Source organism: Ornithodoros turicata, chromosome 3 (genome assembly GCF_037126465.1).
Source record: "Ornithodoros turicata isolate Travis chromosome 3, ASM3712646v1, whole genome shotgun sequence".
Classification (NCBI taxonomy): domain Eukaryota; kingdom Metazoa; phylum Arthropoda; class Arachnida; order Ixodida; family Argasidae; genus Ornithodoros; species Ornithodoros turicata.
In genome coordinates this window covers 61063867-61083673 of record NC_088203.1, presented here as the reverse complement: position 1 = coordinate 61083673, position 19807 = coordinate 61063867, and the positions used below count along the sequence as shown (strand labels likewise).

Here is a 19807-nt window from a genome sequence, read left to right as displayed (position 1 = left end):
ACTCTTTTGTCTCTTTTTCAGGCTCACGGGTATTTCCTCAAGGTCCTGCTGCACAGACCCGGTCATTCCCCTTTCACTTAGTCACCAACCTATGTTAGTCATGACAAAAGCGCATGCGCTGCTCTCTTTCCCTTGTACATAACCCTCTCCCATATATAAAGCTTGTTCTTGTCACCAAACCCCAGTCCCGTCGAAGGCAGCGCTGACTGCCGAAACGTCGACCCCTATCCCTATATGTCTTAATAAACTCCCCTTTGTGTTTTCCTGTAAGCTCTTTGTCGTCTCCTGATTTTTCCTGCTTATATATATATATATATATATATATATATATATATAGGTTATATATATATATATATAACCAGCGGAAAAAAGCCATTCAAGCACTCCTCAATGCCACAGTGCAAGCGAGTGAATTATGACGTGTTTGAAATTCAAAATTACAGATTAAGATGGCTTCTATGGCTGCACGCAGAGAAACAGATACTCATGGAACGATGCGACAGCACCAGAGGACACGTGTTTCGCCGTGTTTGCGGATCGTCAGCTCTGGGTAGCTGCGCATCGTTCGGAATTGGCAAACCAGGGGTCGCTCAGCGAGCGATATACACCTGGGAGGGTGACTGAACACTCCTCAATGCCACAGTGCAAGCCAGTGAATTATAATCAGCGAAAAAAAGCCATTAAAGAGACAAGTAAATGACACTAGACGTGTTTGAAATTCAAAATTACAGATTAAGATGGCTTCTATGGCTGCGCGCAGAGAAACAGATACTCATGGAACGATGCGACAGCACCAGAGGACACGTGTTTCGCCTTGTTTGCGGCTCGTCAGCTCTGGGTAGCTGCGCATCGTTCGGAATTGGCAAACCAGGGGTCGCTCAGCGAGCGATATGCACCTGGGAGTGTGACTGAGCACTCTTCAATGCCACGGTGCAAGCCAGTGAATCATAATAAGGGGAAAAAAGCCATTAAAGAAACAAATAAATGACACTAGACGTTTTTGTAATTTTGAATTTCAAACACGTCTAGTGTCATTTATTGTTTCTTTTATGGCTTTTTTCTAAAGTAGCCAACAAAATTGGCTATCCCCTACAGCCAACCTCTGCGATACAGGAAAATTTGCTCAAACGAGGATGACGTGGGAAGGAATCTTAACCAACTAAAACAAACATTTCTAGACCGTCAATTTCCGGCCAACCTAGTCCAAGACAAGGCTCGAAAAGTCGATCGCCAAAGCTTATTCCACAAACGAAATAACAACTCAAGAAATGATACCGTAAACTTAACTGTAACATTCGCTGGTAACATCCCAAATATTAACAATATACTGAATCGCCATCATAGCATCCTACTCCAGTCCGCACGCACTAAGGAGATTTTCCCCGACCCACCACGTGTCACCTACAGACGTGCACGCAACTTACAAGATAGCTTAGTTCGCTCTAAAATAACAGAACCAGAGAATTCATCAACTGGCTGCCATTCATGCAACGGTCGTAGATGTCAGATTTGCAAACTAATGCAAACGGCTCAATCCGTTAAGAGCACACACTCCAACTTTTCCGTCAAAATCAACGCAGATCTAAATTGCAACTCCTCTAACGTTGACTACTTAAAGGTCAGATATGCCGATTTTGAAGTGCCGCAGAACTGAGCGATACTCGCGCTGTGTGTTCATTACGGAACACTGAATATGTGTGCGAAATATCTTGCTCCAACGGTTCGTAGTTTTTTAGAAAACAGTTTTTTTAGTTCCCACGCCCGGCCATCAGACCGTCGGCAAACCCTGCGCACGGGCGCACCGACGTCACTGCTCTCGGTTTATCTGTCTTTGGCTTGGCATGGACTCTTGGCTTGGCTTCTTTCGTTTCCTCCTGTGTGTACATAAGCGGACAGCTGTTATGTTGTTGCTAAGCCGGAAACAAAGCATGTGAATGTTTCTTTTTGGCACAGCGTCGTTTGGAAAGTGCACTTTCTTGTTCTGACCTTGCCTTTTATGGGCTGGAGCGATATGATTCGTGAATATGCCACGGCGAAGTTGTCGAAGATGTGACAGTGCTACGCTGTTAGAACAATTCATCGGAGCATTCAAGTGTTACCTATTATAAGCTGCCAAAAGACCAAGCAGTGCGAAGCTCTTGGCTGACAGTGGTGCCTGCTAATTTCCACTGCAAGGATTTCGTCCACGAATGTTATCATAGGTTACGCGCGACTCCAGAGGCAATTTGGAATCTCGGCACGAAATCGTCTGATGAAAATCTGAGGTGCCCGACGCATAACATTTTGAACGTGCCACGGGGGACCAAGGCAAAAAACGAGAGCAAAAAAAGGTAAGTCGAGATTCAGATATAAAAAATTGCAAGCTTAATGAATCGATTGTGCAGCTGTCCTACTGCGCTTACTCTGATATAACCACGCTTAACAACACAATAGTACTGTTGATAATCTAACTTCTGAATTATCACAGGTGCACGCTGAAGGCGGAAATGAAGCATGATCTGGCTTGCATCTGGTCATGAAGAAATTGCTGACACGTTAGTTGCAGTCCACCTCCACCAACAGGTATGACAATGTGATGTTATAATTTGAGTATTCATCTATGTTCAACTTTTCATGTGCACTCGCATGCAGACATCTTGACACCACTTTTAAATCTGCCCTCAAAGTTACAACCTGTGCTTTCTGGGTGGAAAACAAAGATCGCCATTCCGATTAGCTGCTATCTCCCAGTTCAAGCACTTTTGTGTCTGGACACTGGTTCCTGCGGATGGGGTGTTACAAGCTTCACTGTCTGATATAGAAGGTACGTTACATTAGTTCAGTTAATTTGTCTTTTGCACATTTTTGTTACGGTTAGCTGGATTACTGTTGGACATACAATCCTTTGACACACCGAAGCTGATGTCACCTCTGATAACGTTTTAGAATTTTCAGTGTCATCAACGTCCATTGAGGAAGGTGCCTTTACTATCTGTGAATCTTTAACTGAAGAATAGCCCAGAATTCATGTTAACATTGTCTACTCTTATTAATTCACTGTCTGTTTTCTGAGAGCTAAGAAAAATGGAAACTATTTATTTGTCACAGTAGTAATTGGTCTGGCCGAGACAAAAGCGGGATTAGTACACGGCGCGTTTATTGACCCCTGCGCCGACTTTTTTCGCATATTTTTCCTCGCGCGCGGCAGGCGGCGCTCGGGTGGAGGCTCTTACCGGTGGGCGGAGCGTGGCCGGAGGGTTGCGTGCGCGCTTACCCGCTCACATTTTTCAGCCTGGGCCGACTTCTTTCACCATTTCTCAATCCGTGTCGAATTCAATCGCAATTTTTTCCCCGCTACAACAGGTGTGCAGTAGGCAGTTTACATGCAAAGGATAGCCATACACAAAAGTACAAGTGAAAATATATTTATTAAAGTCATTACTGTCAGGAATTATGTTATGACTCCGTGTGAAGGAGAAAAACTCAGTCAAAAATCTGATGCAATAGCATTGAAGGGGTATTTTATTAGTGATAATCACGAAAGTTTTCAATTAAGCAGAAGGAGTAGCACATTTTTAATAAAAGAAGATATTTTTAATCAATACGATTACTATCAAATTAAAAGTTTTATTATAAAAAGTCTAACATGACAACCATAGCGGAGTTTTAATTACATAGTTCTAATATGTAACTTCATGCGCAACAGCTAATATTCCATTATGATACATTTAATCAAAGAATATATTTTTAATCAATACGATTACTATCAAATTAAAATTTTTATTATAAAAAGTCTAACATGACCACCATAGTGGAGCTTTAATTACAAGTGCCGATAGATGTATATGAACAGCAGAGAACATGGAAGACCATGGGACACGAACACAAGAGGAAATAAAATCTATAACACTACATTGGTTAATCAAATCAGAGGAGGAGACTATCATTTTAACTATCATAAAATCATCCTCGTGACTTCCCCATACAAACCTTACTTTGTTTTATGAATCCAACACAGAAAATACATTAAAAAATGAACTTCACCACATAGCGCGCTCCTAGTCAACAACCAGCTCTAATAATATCTGTCCTGATTTGTTGAAGACTGGAGGCGTACACTTATGATTGTACACACTGGACTGACTTCTTCGGCTATTTTTCAGCCTGGGCCGGATTCATTCGCATTTTTTTCATGCGGCGCGCAAGTAGGGGCATGCAAACTGACAACATCGGACCACATCTTTGGCGATTTTTCACACTGGGACGACTTCGTTCGCAATTTTTGTCAGGTGGTGTGTGTATCAAAATTAAAAGTTGTATTATAAAAAGTCTAACATGAGTAACCTAGCGGAGTTTTAATTACAAAGTTCTAATATGTAACTTCAAGCACAATAGATAATATTCCATTATGACACATTTAATCAAAGAAGATATTTTTAATCACTATGATTACAATCAAAATTAAAAGTTTTATTATAAAAAGTCTAACATTATTATATGTGAGCACCATAGCAGAGTTTTATTTACAAATTTCTAATAGGTATAGTTAATTGTGAACAGCAGAGAACCTGGAAGACCATGAGACACGAACACGAGAGGAAATAAAATCTATAACAATACATTGGTTAATCAAAAACAATAGAGGAGGAGACTATCATGTTTAACTATCATAAAATCATCCTCGTGACTTCCCCATACAATTTTCATTCTAAGAGACACTACAAACCTTACTGTGTTTTATGAATTCAACACAGAAAATATATTAAAAAATGAACTTCACCACATAGCACACTCCTAGCCAACAATCAGCTCTAATAATATCTGCCCTGATTTGTTGAAGACGGGAGGCGTACACCTGACAGTTATGAACATTTTCGAGCGCAATAGGGAAGATTATTCCAACATTACACAATTAATCAATTTCTTATTAAGTAAACAGCATAGACATATGGAAATAATGAGAAAAACGATCAACAGCTAATAGAGAACCAAAACACATCACATAAACAACAGACACATGCAGGAAAATAAATGAAAAAGAATCTATCAAAACGATCAACATGCACAAATGAATGGCAGAGAAACACTTTGAACGGCACATGATGAATAATTTAATACAGCACAGAGCTAACGCTGAATAGCAGAGAAACAATCTAAACGGCGCATCTGCCAACGTGTAAACAACAGACAGGAAAATATTACTGAAACAAATAATAGAGAGCGAAAATCCAACACGTAAACAAGAGGTACACAAAGGATAAATAGTTGAAGAACAATCTAACAAAACAAGAAACATGCACGGACGAATAGCAGAGAAACACTCTAAACGGTGCATCTACCAACGGTAAACAACAGACACATGCAGGAAAATAATTGAAAAAGAATCAATCAAAACGATAAACATGCACGGATGAATAGCAGAGAAACACTTTGAACGATGTATCTGCCAACATGTAAACAACACACCGGAAAATAATAGCAAACATTACAATTTGAAATAATATATCTTTTGAACTATCATAAAATCAACATTGCGAGCTAACAATATCCTACTCAGGCACTATAAACATTACCTTGACAGAGTTATTCAAACACGCACCACAGCTATACTTTCCACAGTACAACCAGACTCGAGACACGGTGGGGTCACTCTCTCCCTCTATGCAGACCGGTGGGGTCACTCTCTCCATCTATACAGCCCCAAAAGCGGGGAACCTGTTGTCAATCTGCGGGGTGTGGAAATCCTCTCTCTTTTTCAAATTCTTTCCTCCAAAAAGGAAATATTCTTAGGACCGGTGTACAGAGGCGAAATGTTTTATTGATCGCCAAATAGACATTGGAATTATTCGACTCTCAAGAACACAATAAGAAAGATGAAAGATGAAAGATGAAAGTCACTGAAAAGGTTATAATAAGAATATATATAATAATAAATAAGAACCCTATATAAAAAAATCTAAGAATAGACTTTCTAAGCAAACGAGAAAATATTATCGGTGCAAACAATACTCAACGAGAAGCGTTGCATTTAATGTATTTCAGATCAGACACAACTATTAGGCAATCATTATTCTCAACTCACAAAATATCAATCGAGTGAAAGTCAAGTTTATTCAGTGATAGAAACAATACGAATTCGAAAACGAGAAACAAATTTAATTACATCGTCTGATGTTAACTTTGCAATACACGCAGAAGTCGCAAACAACTCATCTGAAATGCAAATTATTGTGTTTGCTATAGCGGAAATCAACGCACACAACTTAAAAATACATTCCCAACTAGTAGAATATTTTTATTATTAATATCAATCGAGTGATCATCTGAAACAAAGTCAAAAGCAGTAATTAATTTAGGCAAACATTTGTTAGGCAAACACATGTCTCAATACGGCCGAAAGTCTCAATACGGCCGATAATCCTTTAATCCCCAAGTGTCTCATTACGGCCAAAGTCTCAATACGGCCGAAGGCAGTCTCATTACGGCCGAAGATGTCTCATAACGGCCAAATGTCAAAGTGTGTATTGTAACCTGCATTGATATGCAATGTCGCAGCCAGGTATGGATATATATTCAGCAGGGTATAAGCCATGCACTGTGCCCTTAGGGCCCTTATCATATTTATATACACATATTGCGAGACAAACGGTATGTTATCATACCACAGCACAATGCAACATATTGTGTAATGTGTACTCCCACAAGCTAGTGTAGGCTGTGAAGCAGGCTACTATGTGGAGTTAGCTACTTGTAGAGAGCTAGATGAATATTGGCTTTGTTGTGACGCTTTTGGGGCCATCCGACAGTCATTGGCCATGACAGAGCACCTATCTCAGTCGATGTCAGTTTATTTCCATTCGCCTTACAATGATACAATTCTTGCTTCTGGAATGAGTAAACCTGCAAGAAGCGATGAGCAACCATGAATGGACTAGAATATTTAAAAAACCACAAAAACAATCATTTGTCTCTACATGGCTCATTTTAATGTGCACAAGCTGCACACGTGTTGATACGTGTCTGCTATTTCATACAAGGTTAGCATAAATATTCATTTAGACAAAAGAATGACAAGCCTTAAAAATGTGACTTCCCGGTAAACACAGAGCATGACCATGATATGAATATAGGTTCAGTAGTTCATTCCCTTAATGGAAACATGTGAATATCAAATAGTAATACATTACAATTCATGAAATGATGCATGCATAACTTTCCATTTCTGGTTTCTTTTTTATAAAAGTAGTGCACGAATTAACATTCGTGCACTACTACAAAATTTCTCACTTCACAACAGAACCTTATGATGATCTTAACAGCTCACCTCTTCGCCAGGACTCCCTGGGCAGCAACATCCTATTAGCCATGTTGTTGTTTTTCTTTTCCGGAATCCTTCGTGCAGCCACATACCATGCCTGGAATGGAAAACCAGCTATAAATAACAATGTATTTGAATGACTTCCTCTTGAAGTATTTATTCTAATCAGATATGCTTTGTGCCTACTATGGTGCGCGAAGGCACATAAGTACAACATTTGCAGACGTTCGACGTAAGCAGTTCTTGGAGATCAATTCAAGTACGCCGACTTGCGCTTTTATTTTTGAAGAAATACGACGACAAATTTTAACAAATGAAATATGGCTCACAATGATACGAGTAAATGCTGCTGTACGGTGATGCATTATCGGTATCTTATCGTCTTCGAATAAATTTGTTGTTCCTAAACGCGCAACCAACTAGAAACGGCGCAAACCTACGAACGGATACCGAGTTACATCTATTACAGGCACTTCAGCTGTTTTGATTAATTTAAATTACTCTTATGAGAATCCAACTATGTGTGGACAGCACACTACTAAGACAGGCAATCTACGAAAGCATTACTCACCAGAATTCCTGCTTGACTTGGTCTTGGTCAACACTGCGCGATATACGTTGGGGCTGTGGCGATTCATTCAACTCGATTTTTACCGGAACAACAGGCGCTGCTCGAAAGACAACGACGGAAAATAGAGAGCCGCTATAAAGTCCGCTAATTTGCACATTACAGCACTACAAAGCGATATATGAACACATCGTAAACAGCAACCACTCGCTCACACACTCACACGACTCACACACACAAGAAACGAGGTACCCAACGTTGCTAGACACCATCCGAACTCCGAAGTGAGAGTAGCAAAACAACAAGATATCAAAACACGAAAGGAAGAGTATTGATCCCCCCTCCTTCTATAGCATGCGAAACGTGATTTGCGCTGAGATGAACATATATGTTCATGACGCGAGTAATTTTCACTTTTCACTGATCCAAAGGAGGTCACGTGGGATTGCTTGAAAATGGCGAAACGAAACTTGTGAATCGTGCATTTGCTCTTCTTGGTAGCTGCCAGAAAATCGAATCAAGCTTATGGGACACTGGATTACAGGTATGTTGGCATCTTTGTCATTCCTGCATATCATTTCACATTACACTATACGTGAATACATGGTGTCATGTCATGGGTGTCATGTCTCACGATGCTGGGGAAGTAATTGCATGGGGAAGTGTGCATGGTTGTAGACTTTTAATTTTTGATCGCGTAATCGAAATATCGGCACCTTTCGCATTGTGGCTTGCATGTGACCAACCAAGTGCTGTTCCCTTACTAGCGCTTCCTACAAACGACAAAACGAAACATGTGGGAATGTATATTTTTGATTACTCATATGTAACAAGAAAATATATCGTTTTCAGGTTGCTGCCACTACTCCATGTGCCCGCAATTGTCTTGCGTGTATGATTACACTAACGGCGTCGCCCACCACGGCGGAAGTGTTTTGCGTACACGCGTTTCAGCATGAAGCCTGCAGGTAACATCTGATGTTTACCCTTCGGATATTCTGAATTTGCATATTGTCGCTTAGAGGAATTCCGAATGCCCAGAGTGACACACACTTTTAACATTGTGACATCAGTGCAGTGGCATAAGCTCTAATGTAGTGCCCCACGAAAATGAACAAGGGGTAGTGGTTTATCCAGAATCCCAAGCACGAGAAGGGTGTTGGAAAAAATTGTTGGAATAGTTACGTCATTACAGCTTAACATATCATTACAGATGTATCTGGAGCTGAAATCGCAAGGGCACCCCCTGTAGGGGGTGCACAGGCAAAAAAGTTAGGGGGGGGTCTGGATAAAGCACTGACGAGGGGGACTCCTCCACCCCATGTCAAGCCTCATAAAACACCTCCTGAAATAGTTTCCTGGCTATGCAGCTGCATTATTATGACGTAATTGTCATTGTTGTCCATAATTCTTGAATATGTTTTGAATATATGAAAAAAAAAAGTCTGCTTGACAGCATATGTCTTATAGTCATCATCAAACAAGAGCATATGTCATTTTGTTCAGTGGCTTATGTACTTTTTTGTAAATTTCAGGTGGATGTAAATTGTAGAAGGCAGCTAGTGGGGGAGAAGATCATGGTCATAGGTCATGTGACTCCTGGAGCTCCCAGTGGGCTCCCTTGTGGAGTACTTTTCAGAACACACACACATACAGTTTGCTCACAGAACCAACGAGTAGGATGTTGCTTGAATACTGAGAGAAAATGGCGTAACACATACAAATATCGTGTGACACATATGACAATAAAAACATTTTTCACGAGGGATGCATGAAACACTGTCGCAATATTGTGTGCATGAACCATTGTGTGTGACACAAGCCGTGGGGGCACACCGCCTCGGACACATTTTGGGAAGCATAAAACACAGTATATACAGAGCTAGTATGGTGGATGCTTCTTTTTTCTTTTTGGCCGTTATGAGACATCTTCGGCCGTAATGAGACTACCTTCGGCCGTATTGAGACTTTGGCCGTAACGAGACACTTGGGGATTAAAGGATTTTCGGCCGTAATGAGACTTTCGGCCGTAATGAGACTTCGGCCGTAATGAGACTCGGGCCGTAATGAGATGTTACCGCGGGGAGTAGGGGAATCCAAACAATGGTCTCGGTATACAAAGCCATAAAATCGCTCCTACAAGTCAAGTTAGGGAAGGAGGGTCTCTTGCGCTGTCTTGTACATAGAATCACTGAAAGCAAACGTTTTTCCTTTACACTTCACATCTTTTTTTTGTAAATTGACTTTCATAATTCTAACGTCAGGTGAAAGATTACGAACCTGATAATAAAATTTTAATAAATAAAATTAGCACCAATATGACTTAATTAAATGTCGAGGCGCACTACAAAACAGAACAGACAACTGATATACATTGAAGAGATGGACAGATTTTGTACTCGTTACCATTCGTCATGGGAGGACCTGATAAAAAGTTGCTTCGAAAAGGAGGAGCCGCGAAACGATTCATTTATCGCTGCATTTCAATACGTCCTAGACATGGTCGTATTCGGAGATATGGTGCAAATTATGGAGTTCAAGATGCGAGACATTGTATGTCGAATCTACAATAGTTATAAAAATATTTGCACGTCAACATCGGAAGGACCGTTTGGATTGATGGTGGAGTTTTTGAGGTTCGCTAACGAAGAATTGAAATACACTAGACCAAACGTAATTGTAATCATTGCAATGGGCATTGCATTAATCAAGAAAGCAATCAGATCAAATTATCATATACAAGCAGTCTATATCGCACGATTCATTACGGATTTGTTGAAATTACACCTAACGGTTGAAATGGAAAGTACATAAAAACATCTTATCACGTGGTATATTCCACCCTAGAACCTCTACACATTTATTTTATTCTACCAGTCAAGGATGTCGAATGAACAGAAGTTCAATATTGTCGTGCAAGGTCTGATGTATTATCACCTATTGAAACTCAACAAACATATCAATTGCGGTGGACCACCAGACGATTTTCATCTAATACTCTCTTGTACGCCATTCAAGAACATTCATACAAAGAAAGGAAGCATCAATAAGAGATTGTGTAAGTTCATCGCGACAAAGTGCAAGTTGTTGAAGCAATACAAACACGGCGACAACATATCACCTGCCTTAATCAACGCTGGATTCAAGCGCCCAATAATCAGAATAAACTACCTGATGTCTTCGGAATTCATCAAACAAGACAACAAACGCAAACTTCAGAGTTTGGAATAGAATTGTAATTTATCAAAATAAACAAGTGTATAATTGAAATAATAATTGTATTCTTTGTCATCATTGTAATGTATTCTACACAGCGCAACGAAAGCAGCTTTTGATTAGATTGCTAAGGAGACACTACGTACAAGGATCTTCGCATGGAATCAGCGCTGGCAATCAAAGAGATTTTTACACGACCACACTCTATACAACACCGACGCCCGAAGGAAAGAATTGTAGAAGAATCGATAATAGAAATTTAGAGGCATGTTACATCAATATTTGCTTACAAAGAGGATCAATAATATTTTGCGATAGCTTATTTTACGAATTAAATTGCACAGTGTATATATTTTCTCAAACTATTGGAGAGTTGACAATACTATATTGAAAGGAATCTATTATCAAATGACGCGAAGGTGGAGTCTACAATTCTAATCATCATAACATGCGGCACACAATTCCAATAAGATTTTGGGAGAATGGAATCACACAACTGTCATCAGAAATGTTTAATTGCTATACAATGAAGATGAGCACTATGCATAAGATATGTAATTATAATAAGTAAATATTCCTTTTGCAAACTTAACCAAAGCAGCACACATAAACGTAGCTTCAATTCACAGAATGTACCCGAGGTTTTTAATTAGCCATACTGAAAAACTATGAGTCTATTCGATATGTCACGGCATATGAGGCACTACAAATGGAAGGACATACATTAATTTTAGAAGATTTTAGCTCATAATGAATCAAAACGTAATCTTCAACACCAAAGGTTCGTGTTTAAATTTTCAAAGTCAAAACTGTACACTCTTTCTTACAATTTTTTAAGATGTAGATTAAAAAGCTGTCTATATAGTCACACATTGTATACAAGATATTTGTTTGTACATTAATTGATAAAATTTATCAGATCACATTCCGGAGCAGTGGAGACTATCAGTAAGCGTTTAATTAAAATTTGAACTGCTACCGCAATTTACGAACTGAGTTGTAGAAAGCGTAATTTCACAGCTTTAGCTGGCTCACTTTGATACGCGAAGGTTTTAAGAACTCTTTTGCGATGACAAAGAATTTAATCGAACGTATTGATGTTTTCTATATACTCTATAACGTAATGTGAATTCTCCACGACGTGAATAGTAAAAGTTACGAATATTTTTCGAACAAAATTTACTTAAAACTCGGAGAAAGGGTCACCCGCGTCGACGAACCCGTTTCCGGAAGAAAGCAACACGCTCGCGTGGGATGCCGCGTTAACGCGTTGGGCGCCGAATCGCGTTCGGTTTCGGAAGGGTGTCCGGGAAACGCCGCCCGGCGTGTTGCCGAAACGCATTCGACGACGCGGGTGACCCTTTCTCCGAGTTTTAAGTAAATTTTGTTCGAAAAATATTCGTAACTTTTACTATTCACGTCGTGGAGAATTCACATTACGTTATAGAGTATATAGAAAACATCAATACGTTCGATTAAATTCTTTGTCATCGCAAAAGAGTTCTTAAAACCTTCGCGTATCAAAGTGAGCCAGCTAAAGCTGTGAAATTACGCTTTCTACAACTCAGTTCGTAAATTGCGGTAGCAGTTCAAATTTTAATTAAACGCTTACTGATAGTCTCCACTGCTCCGGAATGTGATCTGATAAATTTTATCAATTAATGTACAAACAAATATCTTGTATACAATGTGTGACTATATAGACAGCTTTTTAATCTACATCTTAAAAAATTGTAAGAAAGAGTGTACAGTTTTGACTTTGAAAATTTAAACACGAACCTTTGGTGTTGAAGATTACGTTTTGATTCATTATGAGCTAAAATCTTCTAAAATTAATGTATGTCCTTCCATTTGTAGTGCCTCATATGCCGTGACATATCGAATAGACTCATAGTTTTTCAGTATGGCTAATTAAAAACCTCGGGTACATTCTGTGAATTGAAGCTACGTTTATGTGTGCTGCTTTGGTTAAGTTTGCAAAAGGAATATTTACTTATTATAATTACATATCTTATGCATAGTGCTCATCTTCATTGTATAGCAATTAAACATTTCTGATGACAGTTGTGTGATTCCATTCTCCCAAAATCTTATTGGAATTGTGTGCCGCATGTTATGATGATTAGAATTGTAGACTCCACCTTCGCGTCATTTGATAATAGATTCCTTTCAATATAGTATTGTCAACTCTCCAATAGTTTGAGAAAATATATACACTGTGCAATTTAATTCGTAAAATAAGCTATCGCAAAATATTATTGATCCTCTTTGTAAGCAAATATTGATGTAACATGCCTCTAAATTTCTATTATCGATTCTTCTACAATTCTTTCCTTCGGGCGTCGGTGTTGTATAGAGTGTGGTCGTGTAAAAATCTCTTTGATTGCCAGCGCTGATTCCATGCGAAGATCCTTGTACGTAGTGTCTCCTTAGCAATCTAATCAAAAGCTGCTTTCGTTGCGCTGTGTAGAATACATTACAATGATGACAAAGAATACAATTATTATTTCAATTATACACTTGTTTATTTTGATAAATTACAATTCTATTCCAAACTCTGAAGTTTGCGTTTGTTGTCTTGTTTGATGAATTCCGAAGACATCAGGTAGTTTATTCTGATTATTGGGCGCTTGAATCCAGCGTTGATTAAGGCAGGTGATATGTTGTCGCCGTGTTTGTATTGCTTCAACAACTTGCACTTTGTCGCGATGAACTTACACAATCTCTTATTGATGCTTCCTTTCTTTGTATGAATGTTCTTGAATGGCGTACAAGAGAGTATTAGATGAAAATCGTCTGGTGGTCCACCGCAATTGATATGTTTGTTGAGTTTCAATAGGTGATAATACATCAGACCTTGCACGACAATATTGAACTTCTGTTCATTCGACATCCTTGACTGGTAGAATAAAATAAATGTGTAGAGGTTCTAGGGTGGAATATACCACGTGATAAGATGTTTTTATGTACTTTCCATTTCAACCGTTAGGTGTAATTTCAACAAATCCGTAATGAATCGTGCGATATAGACTGCTTGTATATGATAATTTGATCTGATTGCTTTCTTGATTAATGCAATGCCCATTGCAATGATTACAATTACGTTTGGTCTAGTGTATTTCAATTCTTCGTTAGCGAACCTCAAAAACTCCACCATCAATCCAAACGGTCCTTCCGATGTTGACGTGCAAATATTTTTATAACTATTGTAGATTCGACATACAATGTCTCGCATCTTGAACTCCATAATTTGCACCATATCTCCGAATACGACCATGTCTAGGACGTATTGAAATGCAGCGATAAATGAATCGTTTCGCGGCTCCTCCTTTTCGAAGCAACTTTTTATCAGGTCCTCCCATGACGAATGGTAACGAGTACAAAATCTGTCCATCTCTTCAATGTATATCAGTTGTCTGTTCTGTTTTGTAGTGCGCCTCGACATTTAATTAAGTCATATTGGTGCTAATTTTATTTATTAAAATTTTATTATCAGGTTCGTAATCTTTCACCTGACGTTAGAATTATGAAAGTCAATTTACAAAAAAAAGATGTGATGTGTAAAGGAAAAACGTTTGCTTTCAGTGATTCTATGTACAAGACAGCGCAAGAGACCCTCCTTCCCTAACTTGACTTGTAGGAGCGATTTTATGGCTTTGTATACCGAGACCATTGTTTGGATTCCCCTACTCCCCGCGGGCGTAACCTTAACCGAATGTGTACGGGAACTCTCTCACTTCGTTTCCACTAGTGGGTCCTGAATGAAAAAAGACATGTTTCTGTGATGTATATTTGCGCTGTGTGATTATGAAAAATGTTTGCCTAAATTAATTACTGCTTTTGACTTTGTTTCAGATGATCACTCGATTGATATTAATAATAAAAATATTCTACTAGTTGGGAATGTATTTTTAAGTTGTGTGCGTTGATTTCCGCTATAGCAAACACAATAATTTGCATTTCAGATGAGTTGTTTGCGACTTCTGCGTGTATTGCAAAGTTAACATCAGACGATGTAATTAAATTTGTTTCTCGTTTTCGAATTCGTATTGTTTCTATCACTGAATAAACTTGACTTTCACTCGATTGATATTTTGTGAGTTGAGAATAATGATTGCCTAATAGTTGTGTCTGATCTGAAATACATTAAATGCAACGCTTCTCGTTGAGTATTGTTTGCACCGATAATATTTTCTCGTTTGCTTAGAAAGTCTATTCTTAGATTTTTTTTTATAGGGTTCTTATTTATTATTATATATATTCTTATTATAACCTTTTCAGTGACTTTCATCTTTCATCTTTCATCTTTCTTATTGTGTTCTTGAGAGTCGAATAATTCCAATGTCTATTTGGCGATCAATAAAACATTTCGCCTCTGTACACCGGTCCTAAGAATATTTCCTTTTTGGAGGAAAGAATTTGAAAAAGAGAGAGGATTTCCACACCCCGCAGATTGACAACAGGTTCCCCGCTTTTGGGGCTGTATAGATGGAGAGAGTGACCCCACCGGTCTGCATAGAGGGAGAGAGTGACCCCACTGTGTCTCGAGTCTGGTTGTACTGTGGAAAGTATAGCTGTGGTGCGTGTTTGAATAACTCTGTCAAGGTAATGTTTATAGTGCCTGAGTAGGATATTGTTAGCTCGCAATGTTGATTTTATGATAGTTCAAAAGATATATTATTTCAAATTGTAATGTTTGCTATTATTTTCCGGTGTGTTGTTTACATGTTGGCAGATACATCGTTCAAAGTGTTTCTCTGCTATTCATCCGTGCATGTTTATCGTTTTGATTGATTCTTTTTCAATTATTTTCCTGCATGTGTCTGTTGTTTACCGTTGGTAGATGCACCGTTTAGAGTGTTTCTCTGCTATTCGTCCGTGCATGTTTCTTGTTTTGTTAGATTGTTCTTCAACTATTTATCCTTTGTGTACCTCTTGTTTACGTGTTGGATTTTCGCTCTCTATTATTTGTTTCAGTAATATTTTCCTGTCTGTTGTTTACACGTTGGCAGATGCGCCGTTTAGATTGTTTCTCTGCTATTCAGCGTTAGCTCTGTGCTGTATTAAATTATTCATCATGTGCCGTTCAAAGTGTTTCTCTGCCATTCATTTGTGCATGTTGATCGTTTTGATAGATTCTTTTTCATTTATTTTCCTGCATGTGTCTGTTGTTTATGTGATGTGTTTTGGTTCTCTATTAGCTGTTGATCGTTTTTCTCATTATTTCCATATGTCTATGCTGTTTACTTAATAAGAAATTGATTAATTGTGTAATGTTGGAATAATCTTCCCTATTGCGCTCGAAAATGTTCATAACTGTCAGGTGTACGCCTCCCGTCTTCAACAAATCAGGGCAGATATTATTAGAGCTGATTGTTGGCTAGGAGTGTGCTATGTGGTGAAGTTCATTTTTTAATATATTTTCTGTGTTGAATTCATAAAACACAGTAAGGTTTGTAGTGTCTCTTAGAATGAAAATTGTATGGGGAAGTCACGAGGATGATTTTATGATAGTTAAACATGATAGTCTCCTCCTCTATTGTTTTTGATTAACCAATGTATTGTTATAGATTTTATTTCCTCTCGTGTTCGTGTCTCATGGTCTTCCAGGTTCTCTGCTGTTCACAATTAACTATACCTATTAGAAATTTGTAAATAAAACTCTGCTATGGTGCTCACATATAATAATGTTAGACTTTTTATAATAAAACTTTTAATTTTGATTGTAATCATAGTGATTAAAAATATCTTCTTTGATTAAATGTGTCATAATGGAATATTATCTATTGTGCTTGAAGTTACATATTAGAACTTTGTAATTAAAACTCCGCTAGGTTACTCATGTTAGACTTTTTATAATACAACTTTTAATTTTGATACACACACCACCTGACAAAAATTGCGAACGAAGTCGTCCCAGTGTGAAAAATCGCCAAAGATGTGGTCCGATGTTGTCAGTTTGCATGCCCCTACTTGCGCGCCGCATGAAAAAAATGCGAATGAATCCGGCCCAGGCTGAAAAATAGCCGAAGAAGTCAGTCCAGTGTGTACAATCATAAGTGTACGCCTCCAGTCTTCAACAAATCAGGACAGATATTATTAGAGCTGGTTGTTGACTAGGAGCGCGCTATGTGGTGAAGTTCATTTTTTAATGTATTTTCTGTGTTGGATTCATAAAACAAAGTAAGGTTTGTATGGGGAAGTCACGAGGATGATTTTATGATAGTTAAAATGATAGTCTCCTCCTCTGATTTGATTAACCAATGTAGTGTTATAGATTTTATTTCCTCTTGTGTTCGTGTCCCATGGTCTTCCATGTTCTCTGCTGTTCATATACATCTATCGGCACTTGTAATTAAAGCTCCACTATGGTGGTCATGTTAGACTTTTTATAATAAAAATTTTAATTTGATAGTAATCGTATTGATTAAAAATATATTCTTTGATTAAATGTATCATAATGGAATATTAGCTGTTGCGCATGAAGTTACATATTAGAACTATGTAATTAAAACTCCGCTATGGTTGTCATGTTAGACTTTTTATAATAAAACTTTTAATTTGATAGTAATCGTATTGATTAAAAATATCTTCTTTTATTAAAAATGTGCTACTCCTTCTGCTTAATTGAAAACTTTCGTGATTATCACTAATAAAATACCCCTTCAATGCTATTGCATCAGATTTTTGACTGAGTTTTTCTCCTTCACACGGAGTCATAACATAATTCCTGACAGTAATGACTTTAATAAATATATTTTCACTTGTACTTTTGTGTATGGCTATCCTTTGCATGTAAACTGCCTACTGCACACCTGTTGTAGCGGGGAAAAAATTGCGATTGAATTCGACACGGATTGAGAAATGGTGAAAGAAGTCGGCCCAGGCTGAAAAATGTGAGCGGGTAAGCGCGCACGCAACCCTCCGGCCACGCTCCGCCCACCGGTAAGAGCCTCCACCCGAGCGCCGCCTGCCGCGCGCGAGGAAAAATATGCGAAAAAAGTCGGCGCAGGGGTCAATAAACGCGCCGTGTACTAATCCCGCTTTTGTCTCGGCCAGACCAATTACTACTTGTCACAACTTCACACTGGATACTGGTGTGGTACTGGCTTGACATGTAAGCTAAAATACCTGGATTCTACAATAATTGTGTTCAACTTGGTGCATTACCGTGGGCAATGCCACATTCACTACATTTTTAGTGGGTCCGGTGCACAAATACAGTGTGCATACTGCATACATACATACTGTTCGATAGGCAAAAATACCTGAGCAGTGCTGTGTAGTCTTTTTACCCAAAGTCCATACTCGTACTGCAAAGTCACAGTACGTAGAACAGCAATGTGCAGGTATGCTGCGATAGAGATTCACAACAGAAGAAAGACTGTTGAGAGCATCTAAATTTTAAAGGGACCGAAAAGTGAATATAAACCTATCGAAACTTTATGTTCAGCGAAAAGCTTGAACCTTCAAAAGTTCAAATGTCAAAGAACTCCGCTGAAACCGCTGTAGTTTTTCTGTAATCGAATTTTCCATAATCGCATGTCCAGGGACCTAGTAGAAAACCGAGCAGTCTGTCAACAATGGCATGACCCCGCGCCATCTGTCGAGGACGCATGTAATACGCGCACTTCCGGGCGCTAATCCGGCGAAAACGAAAATGGCAGTGAGCATTTGTGACCGCTTTCTACGTCGAGAATGTCGACCCTCTTGGACATAAGTGCGCTGGAATTCCGCATTCGAGAACTGTCACTCACACAGAACTGTTGTTCGTGCGTTAGCGTGCTGGAAAGTGTGTTCTTCGCCGCAGAAGATTCCTCGTCCAGAGATTAATCGGAGTCACATTCGTCCTCGGGAGTAGCTCACCGTGCCGTGAACATGGACTGCTTTGTGAAATTTCCATGTATCAAGGAGAAGCACTTTTGTAAGCCGAAACAAGCGCTGTTTTTTCGTCGTGCAGGTGTTCATGTGGGAAATGCAAACCGACGGATACTACGGTTTTTGCTGCCGAGAGGTAGAGAATCCGTGTGAAAAGCAGACAGACGATTGCATCAGAACTAACGAATATTCCGAAATACTGTGCTTTGACACCGAAGTACTGCCAGTGTCTTCTACATACATCCGAGAAACCGAAGAGCATGGCAACGTACACGGCAGCGCCAAGTGGTCTTTACGCGCTACTTGAACGGCAAACTGGACGGAAAACCCTTATTTCTGCAGGAAATTCCGTTTTACCACCCGTTGGCGATTCACAAGGATATGGGGTGCTCCGTGAAAATACAATAGAAAATACTCCACTGGAACTCGATCTGCGTCATGCATGCTATTAGGGATGCTTTCCCATCAGTGCGCTGACCTGTAGAACTGTTGTCAGCACATTTTCATTTCTTGTTTGCTGCAAGTTTTTCTCATTGCTTTTTCTTTGCTGTCACAGCATATTATAATTACTAGTTTGTACCTGGAAGGTTAAGTAACCTGTGGGCATAGATGTATTTGTAGGTTATACTCATGTCTCACTTGTATATGTGAGGAGTAAGTAAGACAATTTTCATCAGTGTCATTCAGCTGAATTGTGTTAACATTTTAGTATACTTCTTAGTGACCACGTTTCCAAATGTCAACTAATAATTGAACCAAGATTGGGATTTAACACTTAATTAACTCTGTTTTGCTAAACGGAGTACTTGTAACTGATTCATTATCACGTCGCCAACTAACATTTGTAA

At 38.9% G+C, this 19807-nt stretch overlaps 1 protein-coding gene and 2 long non-coding RNA genes across 7 annotated transcripts in view; 1 reads left to right on the top strand and 2 right to left on the bottom strand.

Annotated features, from left to right (window-relative positions):
• Window positions 1-19807, bottom strand: part of LOC135388516 (uncharacterized) — a 102962-nt gene that overhangs the window by 24737 nt on the left and 58418 nt on the right. The gene's annotated exons all lie outside the window — the stretch shown is intronic.
• LOC135387183 (uncharacterized) lies at window positions 6810-8159 on the bottom strand. Its single transcript, XR_010420920.1, has 3 exons — window positions 7869-8159; window positions 7304-7394; window positions 6810-6879 (listed from the first exon to the last, which is right to left on the bottom strand). It is a non-coding gene; the product is annotated as an uncharacterized LOC135387183 (long non-coding RNA).
• Window positions 8267-9912, top strand: LOC135387184 (uncharacterized). The gene is made up of 3 exons (XR_010420921.1): window positions 8267-8409; window positions 8718-8833; window positions 9401-9912. It is a non-coding gene; the product is annotated as an uncharacterized LOC135387184 (long non-coding RNA).